The sequence below is a fragment of the Microcaecilia unicolor genome, chromosome 1 (assembly GCF_901765095.1).
Source record: "Microcaecilia unicolor chromosome 1, aMicUni1.1, whole genome shotgun sequence".
Lineage (NCBI taxonomy): Eukaryota > Metazoa > Chordata > Amphibia > Gymnophiona > Siphonopidae > Microcaecilia > Microcaecilia unicolor.
The window spans coordinates 393028832-393047216 of NC_044031.1; the positions used below are offsets into that span (position 1 = coordinate 393028832).

An 18385-nucleotide genomic window follows, 5' to 3' on the forward strand; every position below is an offset into this window, starting at 1 on the left:
CCTTTGTTGTACTTCCAGCAGACCTCTCGGGAAAGCGTGGTAGGCCTCCCGTGCCCGTTCCCTAACTGGGGTGCTTTGTGCTGGGAGGCATGCCTAGTTGGGCCGCGTGAGGACATTCCGCAATCACAGGCTGCCGTCGTCTGTATCCCATGCCATCTTAGGGTTTGCTTCCATTTTGTCCCTAAAATGCTCGTCGTAAGCTAGCCAGGCATAACCCTTGTGCTCACGGTAGATGGTTAGGACTGTTTCCAGGTAACAGAGCATGGGGTCCATTTGGTCACGCTGCTTCCTGTACACGATGCTTATCATGCGTGCGTAGGATATCACCCAGCACGCTAGGTTCTGTGGGAGCTCTCTGGTGTGGTCTGGTAACAGGTCGCCCTTTTTAGCTCGCTTCTTAGCATGCTGCCTGCATCTGCCTTCAGCCAGCTTGAAAATATCAAAATACCTCCGACGCATGACCTTTTTTCAGAGGGACTTGGGAACTCTCTGCCATAGACGCTCTGTGGGGACACCGTAGGTGAATGCAGGCACAAGTGCCGGGGGTGATGCATTAGCATCCCTGGTAGGGGAGAGAGAGGACGAGGAGGAAGAAGATGAGGAAGAAGAGGAGGAAGAGTCAGAAGACGATGTGGAGCTGGAGCGACCAGATTGCCTATTTTTCTTACCTTTCTTCTTCCGCTTGACTGCCCAGTGCTTCTTTGCTGCCGAGGGAAGGTTGCTGCCTCCATCCGATAAGGTGTGATCCCTGGGAGTCCCCCCGGGAGCCATATGGCGGCCACTTGATGTCTCCACTACCTCCTGCGCTGCCTCGCGGCCAGGTGCGCGCAAGGCGTCGTGTCTCACCAGACAAGCGTCATTAATCATGGGTATGCAGCGAGGTGAGGCTGAAGGTCCATGTGCGACATCGTATCTCTCAGGCTGGGTAGCTGCCATCGGGGGTCTGTGATGAGGTGGGGGTCTGCAGGGGCCCAAGCAAACAGGAGGTGATCTGCAGTGATCCCCCCTATAACAGGAGGGGAGCTTGTGTCGGTCATGCACTGGGTGACGTCCGCAGTGGTGTTGGAGGCTGCAGGACGGTGATCTACTCTGCCTGTGATGGGAGTGGGATCGATGGCTTCTGGGCCGCTCGGCGGATCTGTGACCCATAGAGTTGCTCATGGATCCGTGGGATCTCGAATCTTGATGCAGGCAGAGGGTCTGAGCTCGAGCATGCTGCTCTGTGTGACGAGACCCCTCTGAACTGCTGCTGGAGTAGGACCATCTTCTGCACCGTGTGGCCCCCACCTGTCTGCCTGGAGGTTCCAAGCAGGGGAGCGACGCCAAGGCCGGTGCTGCGTTGGAAGTGCTGGGCAAGTCTGGCAAATCCGGCAAAGGCGGCTCCACTGACTGCAGTGAAACAGCGGGTTGATGACCACGCGTCTCAGTAGCTGAGGGAGCAGATGCACGTGGCAGGGGCAGGTCAGCAGAATCAATGTATCTCTCCGGGTGTCTTCAGCGTCTAGTCGATATGCGAGGAGATGTGGCTGCTGTCTCAGGTTGCCCCCCCCCTCTGTCTGACATGGGGGTGGCTGTAAAACTTGTGCGCGTTGTGGCATGGTGATCGCAGGAGGAAGATGCACGTGAAGGAAAGTCCACAAAACGCGTAAGGCAGCCGTTAACCAAACAAACAAAACAAAAGAAACAAAAACCGCGAGGCTACGAGTTGGGCACGGGCACACGAGGCCAATCAAAAGGAAAAGGAAATTATACTTGCTGAGCTGCTGCAGGAGTCAGAGCCGACCGCGCAATTGCGAGTCCAAAAGGTCCCGCTCCCAGTGCTTTTTCTGAAGACTGGACAGTCCCGACGAGGCACGTGAGGGAAGCTGGAGTAGCCGACTTACAGGAACTGCACTGCAACTCAAAACCCAAAGACCCGAAGACCCGTGCACCGCCTGCCTCCTACCGAGAGACTTGCTCCGTCTTGTCGGCAGTCTTTTATGCAGTGCATGGGGCCACCCGCTGAGATCCCGCCCTCTTCCGGCCCCTCCGCCAATGACGCAGCGGGTCACCCGCAACGTCACCTGGGATGGCGGGGAAGCCGGAAGCGCAGGACGATTTGGGCCAGGGGGCTAACATGAGGCAGCCGCCATGTTAGGTACGGCTGCTCAGCATTCACTTCGCTTGCCTCCTTTACTTCTTGACACCCTTCCACACAAGCCATTTGTGAATAATCTTGAATTGTTGAACAACCAACAAATTTCCCAGTCTCCGTCTGTAATCTTATTCTTAACAAACATCCCAAGGCAATTGTGACTGCTAGTCTCTGAGTATTTGTTCATTCGGAGTAACTTACTTTATTTGGATTTATTTACTGTCTTTTTGAAGGAATTCACTCAAGGCAGTGTACAACATGAATATGTCAAACATAGGCAAGAAGATGAATGATTTCCTCTCTTATTTTTACTGCAGTTCTTTTCACTTTTAGTGCTTAGTCTGTACACCACATTGCTCTTTGTGCCAGTTAAAGGTATAGTAAATCCTAAATAAATAAATAACAATGCCCTTCCTCAGCAGTTTCCTTAAGTCATAGCTACTGATTTGTAGATAGCCTGATCCAGCAAGTGTCATGGTGGTGCTAAACTATTTCCACTTTATGATGATGGACCTGACAGTGCTCTAAGGGACACTGAAACACACTAAAAGTTTACTATAGCCTTCTTCTATCTTCACCTTTTAGCACCTTTATCTTTATCCCAGAGTTCATTCATCAGCTCTATGTTTGGCCTGTTTAGATGTTTTATGCTCAGCCTGTTGAGATCTTTGCTTCATATTCCCTTCGAACAACAGAAACCTTATTCTTCTTTCAGGAATATTCAAATTAGCTCAACTACTGTGACGGGATACAAGTAGGTTCTATGTAGTTCGTTATGGGCCTTATCAAGGCAATTTTTGAAAAGAGAACTGATTTGGATTTGCCATGAAAATGATCCTAAGCACGAAGTGGCTCAGCAAAATGAAAGTGAATGTCGTTGAGTGGTTCAGTCGAAGCCCAATTTGAAAGATCTTAAACTATTCTCCCAAGAAGAATGGGCAAAAATGACAACATCCCACTCTGCAAAGTTAGCAGACACTTAACCTAAAATGATTCATGGTGCCTTTGCTGCAAAGGGGCTTCCACCACCTACTGAGTCAAGGGGTGTGAAGACTTCTGAGATCAAGACCTTCTGGTTTCTTATTCTTAATTATTCTGGGACTATTTCTAGAAGTGTTCTTTCAATTGTGAAGGATAATATTTTAACAGTGCACCTAGGATGAGTGAGCTGGGAGGTCTGAAACCGTCTGCTCCAGATTATATCTCTAACCTACGCTTGCCAAATATTCTCCTCCCGCTCTCTTTATTCATCCCAACTGACACTCCTACAATTACCATCACCTTTCATGTTGGCAGCCGGACACAACTCGTGGTTTGCAAACTCTGGAACACTCTTCTGCTGGAACTCAAAACTGAATCTTCCTACACCGCTTTCAAAAAACCTTTGAAGACCTGGCTAGTCAAGCAAATATACTCCTCTAGGAGTACGTAAACTCAACCCTTTTTTCCTGCTCTCTCACGTTCTGTGTCCCTTCTGGATGATTTTATTTTATTTGTAAACTGCTTTGCTTCATTTTTTTTATGTGACCTGTGGTATATCAAGCACATTAAAACAATAAATAAATAAATACCTATTTTTAATATAGGCATATTTTCAAAGCATTTACAGAGTTACGTGGAGGGGCATAATTGAACGGGGTGCCCAAGTTTTCCCGAGGGTGTCCTCACAGGACGTCCCACGAAGGGGCAGGGAAACCCGAATTATTGAAACAAGATGGGTGTCCATCATTTATTTCGATAATACGGTCGGGGATGCCCAAATCTCAGCATTTAGGTCGACCTTAGAGATGGTCAACCTAAATGTTGAGATGGTCAACCTTAGAGGTGGTCATCCCTGGTTTTCGGCCATAATGGAAACCGAGGACACCCATCTCAAAAACGACCAAATCCAACTCATTTGGTTGTGGGAGGAGCCAGCATTCGTAGTGCACTGGTCCCCCTCATATGCCAGGACACCAACCGGGCACCCTAGGGGGCACTGCAATGGACTAACTGATGCACTAACTGAACGGAAAAAGCCCTTCCCTTACCGATCCCTTAGCGATTCGGAAAGGAATGGGCATGCATGCAAATGAGCTGCTCACTGTTAGCTCATTTGCACATGATTTCCTTCCTAAGGAGGGGAAGCCAGTGCAGAGCAGCCAAGCATTATGCGTGGCTGCTCTGCGCATGCCAAAGACGGCTTCATACATGCAGACAAAGCTGCGTGTATAATAGCTGTCTACAACCTTAAATAAATTGCCATCTACAACCTTAGAAAAATACAAATCCAGGTGAAAACGTCCAAGTGCTTGTCAAGGACATCTTTTTTTTTTTTTTTTAGAGTATGGGTGAAGGACGTCCTTCGCTATGCCTCTGTCCCTGCAACGGCAGTTGAGGACGTCCTTCACTATGCCTCTGTCCCTGCAACGTCCTTCTCTAAGCCTCCGTCCCTGTGATGGCAGTTGAGGACGTCCAAAATGTGGATGTTTTAGTGAGAAGGACGTCCATGCCTGGATGTTTCTATGAGGATGTCCATGCCTGCCATGCCTCCGACACCCCCTTTATTTATTTGGATTTTGGATCACAAGTAGCAGCAGTGGGATTTGAACCGGCCACCTCTGGATTGCAAGACCAGTGCTCTAACCACTAGGCCACTCCTCCACTCCACTCCCTTGAAATTTGTCCGTCCCTGTGGGGGGGGGCAGTTCAGGACGTCCAAAATGTTTGAAAGAAGGACGTCCATGCCTTCGCTATGCCTCCGCTGGCACACATACCTCCCCTCCCAGGGACCTGCATACTGCTGCGATGGACCTGAGTATGACATTTCAGGCTGGCAAAAAAGTTTTTAAAGTTTTTTTTCAGGGTGGGAGGGGGTTAGTCACCACTGGGGGAGTCATGGGAGGTCATCCCCGATTCCCTCCGGTGGTCATCTGGTCAGTTTGCGCACCTTTTTGAGGCTTGGTCATAAGAAAAAAATGGACCAGGTAAAGTCGGCCACCTGCTCGTCAGAGACGCCCTTCTTTTTTCCATTATCGCTCGAGGACGCCCATGTGTTAGGCACGCCCCAGTCCCGCCTTTGCTACGCCTCCGACACGCCCCTGGGAACTTTGGTCATCCCCATGATGGGAAGCAGTTAGGGATGCCCAAAATCAGATTTCGATTATGCCGGTTTGGGCGACCTTGAGAGAAGGACGCCCATCTCCCAATTTGTGTCAAAAGATGGGTGCCCTTCTCTTTCGAAAATAAGCCTGATAGTAACATATAAAACTTTGTAAGTCTAAGTGCTTTGAAAATATGCCTCATCGTAACATAGTAAATGTCAGCAAATATGACCTGCACAGTCCAACGAGGTGGCCAGAGTTGAATCTGGCACTCTGCACCAGTTCTACTTCTTCGTGATTAAACATTGGTATACTTAATCTCTGTCTCTCCCTGTCAGTTTTGGAGCACAGATGATAGATGTCTGCCCAGCATTGGTCTTATTTCCCAACCTCTGAAACTGCTCACTCCAGTTATGATGTCATTTAAGTTCATCTTTAATTGGAGTCCATCTTTTTTCTAGCGTAAGCCCTGCAGAGGTCACACCTACGCTGCAGGTTTAAATAGCCACACATCTATTAAGTATGTGCATAAATTACTTTGCAACTCTCTCCACACTCCATCCAGATTGGGAATGCTTAGAGGAAAAGCATTTGCATACATAATCATCATACACTTTTAACCTGAAGGCAATTTTATGAGCCATTTCATGCATGTATACTGCCACATATGTACACAAACATCTTTATAAAATGACCCCCACAAGTCTAGAGACTGTTGTCTATGTCCATGAAACAAATTCCTATCTTAACATGTTACAATTTGTGGGTTTTAAGCAGCAGAATGTGAAAAATGTATAAGAGTGTGAAGACTTTTACAAGGCACTACATGTGGGATTTTACCCCTTCAGTTACAATACCATGCTATAGTCAGTTTCAGCTCTCATCTGCATTATGTTTGTCTGGTAAATATATATAACAAGCCTGCCAGGAGAAAAAAATATGTTGAGATTATACGTTCTCTGGAGCAGCGATATTGTCACCACCTGGATTATCCTGTTCAGCCCAGCAGTCACAGAAAGCACAATATGAAAATAAACGATCATTCTGAATGACGTGATATAGTCTACCTGGAAGTATATATTTTGTAGACTGTAACTAAACAAACTAGTATATCCTGTAGTGAATGCTAAATTAAACAGAGAGCAATTCATAAATCAACTGACTTGCATGCAATTTTCAGACACAAAAATAGCAAATGCTATTGTCTAGGAAACTGCTTTTCCCCTCAAGATAATTTTCTTCTTTCATTTCCCATTTGGAGCAGAGCAGGCAATAAACCTGCGAACACCCCATTCATTCTATAACTGCTTTCATTCCAATATCTTTACAGAAGCATCTTTTTTCACCTCATTCACTATTACTCTGATAAGTGAGAAGATCTACCATTGCAGGCTGGCTGTACCACCACCTTCATACTCCACATAGTTTTTAGTAAATATAGCTTGCTTTAGAAAAAGAACAGCCCAAGAGTCAGACAGTCTTGCTAAATCTTTTCCATATACTATACAATGGAGGAATCTTCTTTACAGATAAGGCCAAGTGTGAGTGGACTAGCTGGAGATTTCCCAAGAACCTTTTCTTCTCTAAATTCTCATTCTCTCACCAGTGCAATATAAAATCAAGTTTGTTTTTGTTTCTCTGTTCTTGGAATGACTAATCTCTCCTTCAAGAAGACAGTTTCTCCACCTTCCTTTCATTTTGCTTTGCATTGCTCACAAAAACCCAGATATGCAGAAGTAATCTATGCCTATGCAAAGGGAGGTAGGGAGGAGGGTGTCATGGTCTTGACAAGGCTGCTCTCAGATGTCAGCTACAGCATAACTTCATATGGTTTCACCCTTCCACAGTGCTGCCTCTGCACATTCCTCTTTTGTAACCCATGAAATGCTGCAGTAGTTGCCTCTTTCACTACATACAGTGATGGAATAAGGAGCAGGGAGGTCGTTTTGGGCCTCAGACCAGAGGCGAGCCAATGCAGAGTTATGTTAAGGGCAGGGAGTAAACGAACTACAGAAAGCCCATGGTCAGAGTACTGATCATCACCCAAGGCACCCTTAATCCATCCCTGACTATGCCCAGGACAGAATAAGTTATGCCAGATGTATAACTGGAGAAGAGCCATGCTGTAGGAATAGTGCATGCCACAACACAAATCTAGTGATGACATTATGTGATATAAAAAGAAGGCTTGGCAGTCTCCATTGCACAGCTGTTAGCAGATCACACAAAGCAAACTTGGTCTTATCACTCACCTGAGATTTTGCTAATACCCAACACATTGCTTCACCACCAGTGTTTATTTTTTAATTTTTGTTGCAATTAAAACAACATTATTCAAGCAATACACTTGCCCTTGATCAAAGAAAAATCAGAAATTATAGGAAATAATTAAAAAAAGAAAAAGGCAAAATCTTGAGAAAAAAAATAAAGTAATAACTGATAACGGTCCAAGTTTTTGAGGATTTCAAGAGATGTAACGATTAATAAGCAAATTGAAAATAACTCAATCTAAGGAAAACAAACCTAGAAAGTGACGTGGAGGGGCATTTTTGATATGACATCTTAAGTCTGAATTTGGAAGTTTTACGCAAAACGTCCAAATCTAGAACAGGAAAGAGGGTCATTTTCTAAAATGAAAGACGTCTATCTTTTTTTTTTTTTTTTTCGAAAATGCTATGGATGTTTTGTATTTTGGATGTTTTATTTTTTGGTCCATTTTCAAACAAAAGTCCAAATGCAAAACATCCAAAATAGAAGAGAAGTGGCTTAATGGTTAGTACAGCGGGCTTAGATCCTGGCAACATGGATTTGATTCCCAATTCTACCCCTTGTGACTCTGGGCAAGTCAAATGCACAAGGGGCATTTTTGGATATGACGTCTAAGTCTGAATTTGGACGTTTCTTGTAAAACGTCCAAAATCAGAAAAGGAAAGGTAATTTTCTACAAAAAAACCCATCTATCTTTTCCTTTTGAAAATGCTGTCTGGAAAAACGTTTTGTGATTTGGATGTTTTATTTTTTGGTCCATTTTCAAACAAAAAACATCCAAATGCAAAACATACAAAATACGCAAGAAAATCCACAATAGAGTGAAACCATTCACATGATCTAAGTGTGGTAAAAGCTTTGGTTGTAATGTAGATCTCAAAGAGGGGCATAATGGAACAGAAACGCCTATCTCCATGGGCGTTTATCTCCGAGAACGGGTCCGTGAAGGGGCGGGGCGGATCGTATTTTTTAAAAGAAAAAGACGCCCATGTGTTATTCGCCAAGGTGTGAGCTGGGCGTTTTTGCTTTTCAGCGATAATGGAAAATGAAATCGCCCAGCTCAAAAACGAATAAATCCAAGGCATTTGTTCGTGGGAGGGGCCAGGATTCATAGTGCACTGGTCCCCCTCACATGGCAGGACACCAACCGGGCACCCTAGGGGGCACTTTTACAAAAACCAAATAAAAGGTAAAAGAGCTCCCAGGTGCATAGCACCCTTCCCTTGGGTGTTGAGCCCCCCAAATCCCCCTCAAAACCCACTGCCCACAAGTCTACATCATTACTATAGCCCTAAGAGGTGAAGGGGGGCACCTACATGTGGGTACAGTGGGTTTGGTGGGGTTGGACGACTAGTAGCATTAAGCAGCACAATTGTAACAGGTAGGGGGGGGATGGGCCTGGGTCCACCTGCCTGACGTCCACTGCACCCCCTAACAACTGCTCCAGGGACCTGCATACCGCTGCTTGGGAGGAGGGTATGACATTTGAGGGTGAAAGTAAAAAGTTGTGAAACATCATTTGTTGTGGTGGGAGGGGGTTAGTGACCACTGGGGGAGTCAGGGGAGGTCATCCCCGACTCCCTCTGGGGGTCATCTGGTCATTTAGGGCACTTTTGGGGGCCTTATTCGTCAAAAAACAGGGTCCAGGAAAAGTGTCCTAAATTCTAGCTCAAAACTGTTCCATTATCGGCGAAGGGCGCCCATCTCTGTTCGCCCGATAACCACGCCCCAGTTCCGCCTTCGACACGCCTTCGATACGCCCCCGTCAACTTTGTCCGCATCCGCGACGGAGTGCAGTTGAAAGCGTCCAAAGTTCGGCTTTCGATTATACCGCTTTATTTGTTTTTGTGAGAAGAACGCCCATCTCCCGATTTAGGTCGGAACTTGGGCGTTATTCTCGTTCGATTATAAGCTGGATAGTGTATCAGAAAGTCCACATGGGAGAGAAACCATTTGCATGTATAGAGTCTGGTAAAAACTTTGGTCAGAAGGTAAACCTCACAATGCACCAGAAAATACATACAGGAGTGAAACGATTTACATGTCCTGAGTGTGGTAAAAGCTTTGGTTGGAAAGAAAGTGCATGTAAATGGTTTCATCCCTGTGTGGATTCTCTGATGCCATGTGAGGCTTTCTTTCCAACCAAAGCTTTTACCACACTCAGGACATATAAGTGGTTTCATCCCTGTGTGGATTCTCTAATGCCATGTGAGGCTGAGGAAGTAAAAGCTTCAGTTGCATTGGGACAAATAATTAGGGAATGTACACTCTTGCTATGAAGTATGGAAAAATAGCACTCTAGTATTTAGATTTATTTATTTATTACATTTGTATCCCACATTTTCCCACTTGTAATGAGACCTCCTTTTCATCTATAGATCTGAATTAAAAGCCCAAATCTACTGATAAACAATAGACACAAGGCTCAGATGTTATATAAAAAAAAAAAAAGAAAGCTTGGCATCAGGTAGAATAGTCGAAAAGTGACATCCCAGGAAATCAATAGGGCATCCTTAGGGGCACTGAAGTGGACTTTATAATATGCTCCCAGGTACACATCTCACCATTGCTCCCTTACCTTGTTTGCTGAACCTCCCAAACCCACTACCCCCAACTGTACACCACTACCATAGCCATTACAGGTGAAGGGAGCACCAATATGTGGGTACAGTGGGTTTCTGGTGGGTTTTGGAGGGCTCGCAGTTTCCTCCACAAGTGTAACAACTAGGGGGGGGGGGGGTAGAAGCCTGGGTCCACCTGTCTGCAGTGCACTGCACCACTACTAGACTACTCCAGGGACCTGCATGCTATTCTAATTCACCTGAGTATAACATCTGAGGCTGGCAAGTAGCATTTTAATCACATTTTTGGGGGGTGGGAGGGGGATAGTGACCACTGGGGGAGTAAGGGGAGGTGATCCCTGATTCCCTCCAGTGGTCATCTGGTCATTTGGGGCACCTATTGTGTGGAGTAGAGGAGTAGCCCAGTGGCTAGTGCAGCAGACTTTGATCCTAGGGAAGTGGGTTCAATTCCCACTGCAGCTATTCATTATAAAAACAGGTCTAGCTCAAAACGTATAAGTTTTAGTCCTGGACATTTTTGTTTTGTTCCATTATGGCTGAAAAACATCTAAGTCTTAGGAACACTCAAGTCCCACCTTGAACATGCCCCTGGCACACCCCCTTGAGATTTGGATGTACTTCTGACGGACTTCCGAGAAAAACATCTAAAAAGAGGTTTCGAAAATACTGATTTGGACTTTTTTGTGAGAAAAACATCCAAATGCAGACTTATGTCACTTTTTTGATGTTTTTCTCTTTTGAAAATGAGCCTGAAAATCATTTAGAGAAGACCTGTAAGGGATAGTCAAGTTTCTCCCTGTCCAACGGATACACCCCAGCCTTGAGAGACTATTTTATTTTTCAAAAACAAAACCAGTTGCGAGGGGTCAAAGAAATAATATGTCTGTACTTGATACTTGACCACACATTTACATAGAAACTTTAGGGAAAAAAGGCCCTCCCAGGGCCAGTGTTAGACATGCTAGAGTCAAGGGCAAAAATTAAGGAGGGGGCTCCCAATCCCTTCCCTTCCCTGCACCCTTCCCTTGATTTCCCTACCTATCATTACTACCACATATAAAACAACCTTAAATGACTTCTTCACACAGAAAACACAGACAGACCTTCACCAAATACAGAACAAGGGATCACAGATTAGAAATATGAACACCAAAGCGAAACTAGGAGCCCCAAGAAGTTAAACTCGGCAACTACTGCATCACTGGAGAAATAAAAATAGAAATGTACTTCATTTTCTACTGAAGACAATCAGTGGCATGACCACGACGGGAGAGGGGAGAGGACTTAGAGACCCCCAAATTAACATCTTCCTTGATGTGGCTGGTGGGGCTCCCCAAGTCTCACCAGCTGATGGCAACCTCCTTCCCCTCCTCAGGTCCAGCAACCAGGATTCTCCAAGCTCTGTAGCTAGCAGCAGTATTTCAGAGCTGCCACCCCCCCCCCCCCAAACACCTGCTCATCTTTCACACATTCATGAAATTTGAACATGCATGGGGTAGGGGGGCAGTGGCAATTTGGGGATACTGCCACTAACTGCAGAGCTTGGAGACTGGAGGAGGAGGTTTCAGTTGGTGGGGCTTGGGGGATTCCCCGCCAGCACATGTATAGTGGATTAAGGTGCATAAAATAATATTTATTGAAGATGTCAGGTAGGGGTCCTGTTCCATTCACAGGTGGGGGAAGGGAAGTAAACATAAAGCTAGTCCTTACAATATCCTTTTGAGGCCTTCTCCTGCAGGCCCATGGCATTCATTACTGCCTTTCAACAAAATAACATGCACTGCTGGGTTCTGGTCTAGGTTCCCAGAGTTACCAGCACAGTCTTAGCAGTTAGTATGAGCCAACCTGCAGATATATGACGTTGTAAGATCCCAAGTGAGGAAATTTGAGGAAAGACTAAAGAGGCTAGGGCACTTCAGCTTGGAAAAGAAACAGCTGAGGAGGGATACGATTGAGGTCTACAAAATCCTGAGCAGTGTGGTGTGGGTGGAGGTGAATCGATTTTTCATTCATTCAAAAAGTATAAAGACCAGGGGACACTCGATAAAATTGCATGGAAATACTTTTAAAACAAATAGGAGGAAATATTTTTTTTACTCAACGGATAGTTAAGCTCTGGAACTCATTGCTGGAGGATGTGGTAACAGCGGTTAGCGTATTTGGGTTTAAAAATGGTTTGGAGAAGTTCCTGGAGGAAAAGTCCATAGTCTGTTAATGAGATGGACATGGGGGATGCCACTGCTTGCCCTAGGTTTGATAGCGTGGAACGTTGCTACTAATTGTGTTTCTGCCAGGTACTTGTACCTGGATTGGCCACTGCTGGAAGCAGGATAGTGGTCTAGATGGACCATTGGTCTGAGCCAGTATGGATGTTGGTGCGGATCTCTAGGCATGCTATATAGAATCCGGGGAATAGTGCTCTTACCCATGACTAAAATTAGGTGCCAGGACTTATACCTGCTGAAACCAGGTGTAAGTCCTGGCACCTAATTTTAGTCACAGGGAGAGAATTTAGGCACAGTTCTTTATAGAATCATGCATACACAGTTGCATGTGCATCTTCAAATTAGTGCCAACTAACACCAGTAACTGATTGTTAGCTAATAATTGATTTGGTCATTAAATTACTATAGTTGTGCACACAACTCAGGATCATGTCCAAATGTGAGCGATCTTTATAGAATTCAGGGAATGGTGCATATTTGTACAGTAGACACGCTCAGGAGTTGAGTTTGAGCACAGCATGGGCGAAGTTGTGATTTTCGCATGTATTTTACAAAATATGTACAATTGTGCATATTGTACGCATGTACATTTCCACCTGCTCTGAACCAGGCATAATGTCCGTGCCTTCAATCTAGGCATGCTTCCTGCAGGATCTGTTAGCATTTATAAAGGCACATAGACGTCCAGCCCTATTAACCTAGGCATCTTGTTATAAACTTGCCCTCTAAATGAATAGTATACACCAATGGTTCTCAAACCTGGTCCTGGAGGCACCCTAGCCAGTCAGGTTTTCAGGATACCCACAATGAATATTCATGAGAGAGATTTGCATGCACTGCCTCCACTGCATGCAAATCTATCTGATGAAGATTCATTGTGAATATCCTGAAAACCTGACTGTCTTGGGGTGCCCCCAGGATAAGATTTGGGAACCACTGGTGTCGCTGAGCACTGATTTTTCCCGGCGTCCAAATTTGAGCACCATTTACTTAATGATGTATAAAATTACCCTTATGGAGAGTAAGTTTATAACAGGGCAGCTAAATTACATGGGCTCAAAAGTGCCTGTTTTGCACCTATTTTATAAAGATAAATTCTGCACCTAGGGCCAAATTCTATAAATAGCGCCGAAAAATCAATGTACTAAGTACTGTTCTATAATGGCATTGAAAGTTAGGTGCTTTGTATAGGATACACTTAGGAGGAGATTCTATATATATGGCTCCTAAAAAATTGGCGCTGAAATCAGTGCCAACTAAGCATATTCTATAATCGGCACCTAGATTTAGGCGCAAATTATAGAATACGTTTAGTTGATATTTCAGCACTGATATCTGTGCATATCCATTTATGCCAATGAAAACGTGGTGTAAATCTTAGTACGTAGATTTAGTGGTACTGCGTCATATTCTATAACTAGGCGCCTAAATTTTGGAACGCCCACTAAACTCCCATTTCCCCACCGATAACCACACCCCATTTTGCCTCCGTGTATTAGAAGTTCAGTGCACATTGTTACAGAATACGCTTAGTGAGTTGTGCACCTAAATTCTAATCTGTGCCAATTAGTACTCATTATTGCTTGTTAAGTGTTGTTATCAGCGCTTATTAGCTTGTTAAGCCAATTAAGTTATGCATGGTGTTATAGAATCTGCACCGATTTGGCACCTAAATCTAAGTGCACTTTGTAGAATCTAGGGGTTAGCGGAGTGGAGTGGAGGAGTAGCCTAGTGATTAGTGCAGTGGACTTTGATCCTGGAGAACTGAGTTCAATTCCCACTGCAGCTCCGTGTGACTCTGGGCAAGTCTCTTAACCCTCCATTGCCCCCGGTACAAAATAAGTACCTGAATATATGTAAACCGCTTTGAATGTAGTTGCAAAAACCTCAGAAAGGCAGTATATCAAGTCCCATTTCCCTTTCCCTTAACTTTAGATGTGAGGATTTACACCAAGTAAACCCTAATGTAAATCCACATGTTTAAATTGGGCATGGATCTCCCTTATTCTATAACAGTTTGCATAAATTGTACGAATGCCCCTGATCCACCCATGACCCTCCCATGGCCGCACACCCTTTTTGGAGCCACACTTAAATTGATCCCCATTGCCAAAAATGCACTTGTAAATTTCAGTTAATGCCATTTAGTGCTGATAATTGATAATTAACACTCAATTACCTGTGCTAATTGGCTCATTATTTGATTAAGTTGTGCATGCAATTTTTAAGCGTCACCTATAGCATTTTGGGGTTATTGCCTATTAAAGAATTGTAGCATAGCTCCTGTAGAGGGCATTTCTACATTGCAAGCACAGACAATTACACCCGCTCAGAAGCAGGTGTATATGGTGGTATGTAGATTATTAAAGTATGTGCATAAATGATAGCATGGTATTCTGCATGCCTACTTCACGACTCCACCTTCAAACTGCGCCTTCAGCAACTTCCCCAGTAAAAATGTATACGTCCATTCCACCACGTGTACTTTTAATACCTGGTGCCATTTTATCAGAGCCATTCTGTACACGTGTATTGCCACATATGTGCAAAAATGACTTCATCAAACTACCCTTTTCAGTATTCACTAAATGTTCCTGAATGGTCCATGGTAGTATTAAACAAAAGAAAACAGAACAATAACACACAAAGGACAAAATAAAAAAACATGAAATCCAAAGTTTTCCGCCTGCATACCTCTAGTGCAAACGCATTCCGTAGAAGGAGCAGTGTTTATAGCTGCTGTTCACAGCTGAATGAATTTTCAAATTGTTTGCTCCTTCTCTTTTTAAAATTTGTTCTGGAACCCTTCCAGCTCTGCATTACCGTGGCTTTCACTCATAGCAGTAAACCCAAAAGGACTCCTATACCAAACTTCAGTTTAAGCCATCTTTGGCTAACACTCCACTACTGAGACTGATTCCTGCACTCCCTGGAGTGGGAATGAAATCTCTGCTTCAGTATGAACCTCCTGAGCAGTTGTACAATGCACTATCATTAACCTTGGGGGCTGCTCTCAGGATGTGCCAGTTTGTAAAAGAATCCACTTCCTTTTTCTCAGCAATCTAGGAATTCTCATAGTGATGACGACATGTCTGCTTGTGGAAAGCAGAAAGCTGCACACCAAGTCTGCATTCTTTTCCCTTTTTTATATAGTGCAATGCTGTTTTCTTCCAGTGCTGATATTTTATACTTTGGATCACCAGGTCTGCAGTTGAGTCTCCATATTCAGAATTAAATTTTAACAACAGCCTTTTAAATAAACATGCTGTAGTGCTGAATTTTGTGTAAAAAGAAAAAAGAAATAGCATTGAAAACAGATTTCTAATGGTAATGCAGATATGCAACTCCACCACAGCCAAGCTGGAAGAATAAGAGATCCTTAGCAAGTTAGGATATGCAGCTTTTAAAATCTTGGCGGCATGTGTTCTCACGCCCCTTGACATAGAGTAAGCTATCTGCAGATAATGCTCCATCTTGCTTGGTAAGTAGACTGGTCAGCAGGAATTTTGTTGTAGATATAAATCAGGAAAAATCTAAATGCTAGAATGCCAGAAATCCCTCCTGAAGCTACAAATTAATGGGTATGTTTGTTGAATGATAATGGCTGCTGAGATAAATAAGAAACATCCATCCAAAGTTACTAATGTGCAGTGCTGGGTTACCATGAGCTAGTGGCATGAGCCTGCATTATTAATATTCAGGTCTTATTGCATAACATCATGAGTCCTGTGATAAGTAACATGCATTAACAGCTTTAGAGCATATTAATGTGGCACCTCAGATCAGTAACTCTAGCTGATACTGTTTTTTGTTTCTCTCATTCATAAAACTTCTCTTCTTACTCCTAACGTTTTGAGTCCTCTCCCTATTTCTGCTCCCAATGTGATTTTTTAGCATCATAGCTTATACCTCTCAGACAAACCAGACAAGAGCTTAACAGGCAGGAAACAAATCTGCAACATTTGCACTGAAAAGGAAAGTAGACACCTAAGTCTCATTTTTTTTTCTCCCACGTATGTTCCTATAGTCAAGGAGCTGGAATAGAAGCTGAGTGCCGAAACAAATCTGAAATTGGTCCCATATGTAAAACAATTAATTAAACTTAACATACATACATCTGTGCGCTAAAAAGAAAAGGGATCTCGGGGAGATTATATCTGATCATCTTAAAATGGCCAAACAGGAGTGGAGGCATAGCCTAGTGGTTAGTGCAGCAGGCTTTGATCCTGGGGAACCAAGACGCATTCGCTCAGCAGCTGCTTGTGACTCTGGGCAAGTCACTTAACCCTCTATTTCTCCAGGTACAAAATAAGTACCTGTGTATAATATGTAAACCACTTTGATTGTAACCACAGAAAGGTGGTCTATCAAGTCCCAATCCCCTTTCCCCTTAAAATGTGAGGGCAAAAGCTGGAATGATGCTTTGGTGCAGAAGGACAGGAATGGCCAGCAACAAAAAGGAAGTGGTATTCTGTCCATATAAATCTCTAGTGAGACCTCATTTGGAGTATTGTGAAACAATTCTGGAGACTGCATCTTCAAAAGGACATAGACCAGGTAGGTACAGTTGATTCAGATGGGGACTGCTAAAATGGTTTATGGTCTTCATCATAATGTGTATGGGGACAGATTTAAGATCTAAATATGTATAGCATGCAGGAAAGACAGCGGAGGGGAGATACAAGACATGTAAACAATTCACAGGTATAGTTGCATAGGAAGTGGGTCCCTTACAACAGAAAGGAGGCTCTGTAATGAGAGGTTATAGAGTGGGGGTAGATGGGGGACTAATCTAAGAAAATATTTCTTTATGGGAAGGTGGTGGTGAGGAGGACAGTATCTGAATTCAAGAAAGCATGGGACAAGCACAGAAGATCTCTGAAGGAGAGGAAAGGACTGTAGGACTGTAGAACTGAGAACTTGCACTGGATGGGCAGAATGAATAGGCTGTATGGGCTTTATCTGCTGTGATTTTCTTCATTTTCTACATTTGTGCATAAAATAATGTTCACCCATAGAAATGGGTAGAAACTTATTCCATAGGCAGCAATTTTCAACACACTTCAGAGGGTAAAACTGTGCTCTACTCACAGAAAGCAACCTTTATAAATCTACAGTGGTATACGGGTAAATTTACATGCATCCCACCTGTACGTGCTTAATTTTATCTGGACTGTTCCTGGAGGCAGGATTAGAGAGAGATTTGCATTTATGTGATTAGAGTGTATACGTATGAATTAGACCTGAAAATTGTGCTTAGAAATACCCAGTGCGTTTTTTCAAGCAAAAAAGGTGCAGGTACTCAAATGCTAGGCCACCCTTCAGGGGTGGGGTGATCACTGAGGGACCCACCCCACAATAGCCAGGCCCCCTGCAACCAGCCACAGAATCTATTACAAAGCAGAATTGGTGTGTAGAGCCTGAGCTCTTTCATTAAAACTTGGAGTCCTTGGGTCAATTTTAGAAGACAATGGAAAAGGTGCCGGTACTCAGTACCCCCAAGTACCCCCTCAAAAAAAAGCCCTGGAAATACCAATGCAAGCATTGATTTTCTCTGGGGTAATTTTAAAAGCAGAAGGACGTGCATGGTTTTGCTTTGAAAATCCAGCCAAGTCTGTATAGAGAAAGCCATGCAATACAATGGACTTCTTGTCTGCAACATTACCCATAGATTCAGTGTGCATTACAAAAGAATTAGATCAGGGAAAACAAATAAAATCCCTGGATGTTACAGTAGTAAAGATTGGTGCTGCAAAGGAACAAATCAGGATAACAAAAGTTTTTAAATAAAAAGGTTTTTAACAGTCTTCTAAAATGAGTGTAGGAAAATGTGCTCCAAATACAGAGAGGTAATGAGTTCCAACAGTTCAGTGCCTGAAATGAGAACGAACCACATCACTTTATGTATATATGCATTTATAAAATTACCCCCTATTAGGTGGTATAGTTATAATATTTTCACCCTTCTCTGATCCTTTTCCATTTCCATTTCCATTATATCATTTTAGACATTGAGTGACCAGAACTGCAAACAATACTCAAGTTATAGTTGCAGCAGCGACCTAAACAGAGGCGTAATGATATTTTCCGTTT

General features: G+C 43.8%; 1 protein-coding gene across 1 annotated transcript in view; it reads left to right on the forward strand.

Moving 5' to 3' along the window:
- The window catches only part of GMDS (GDP-mannose 4,6-dehydratase), a 1325660-nt gene that overhangs the window by 1156635 nt on the left and 150640 nt on the right, over nt 1-18385 (forward strand). The window lies entirely within an intron of this gene.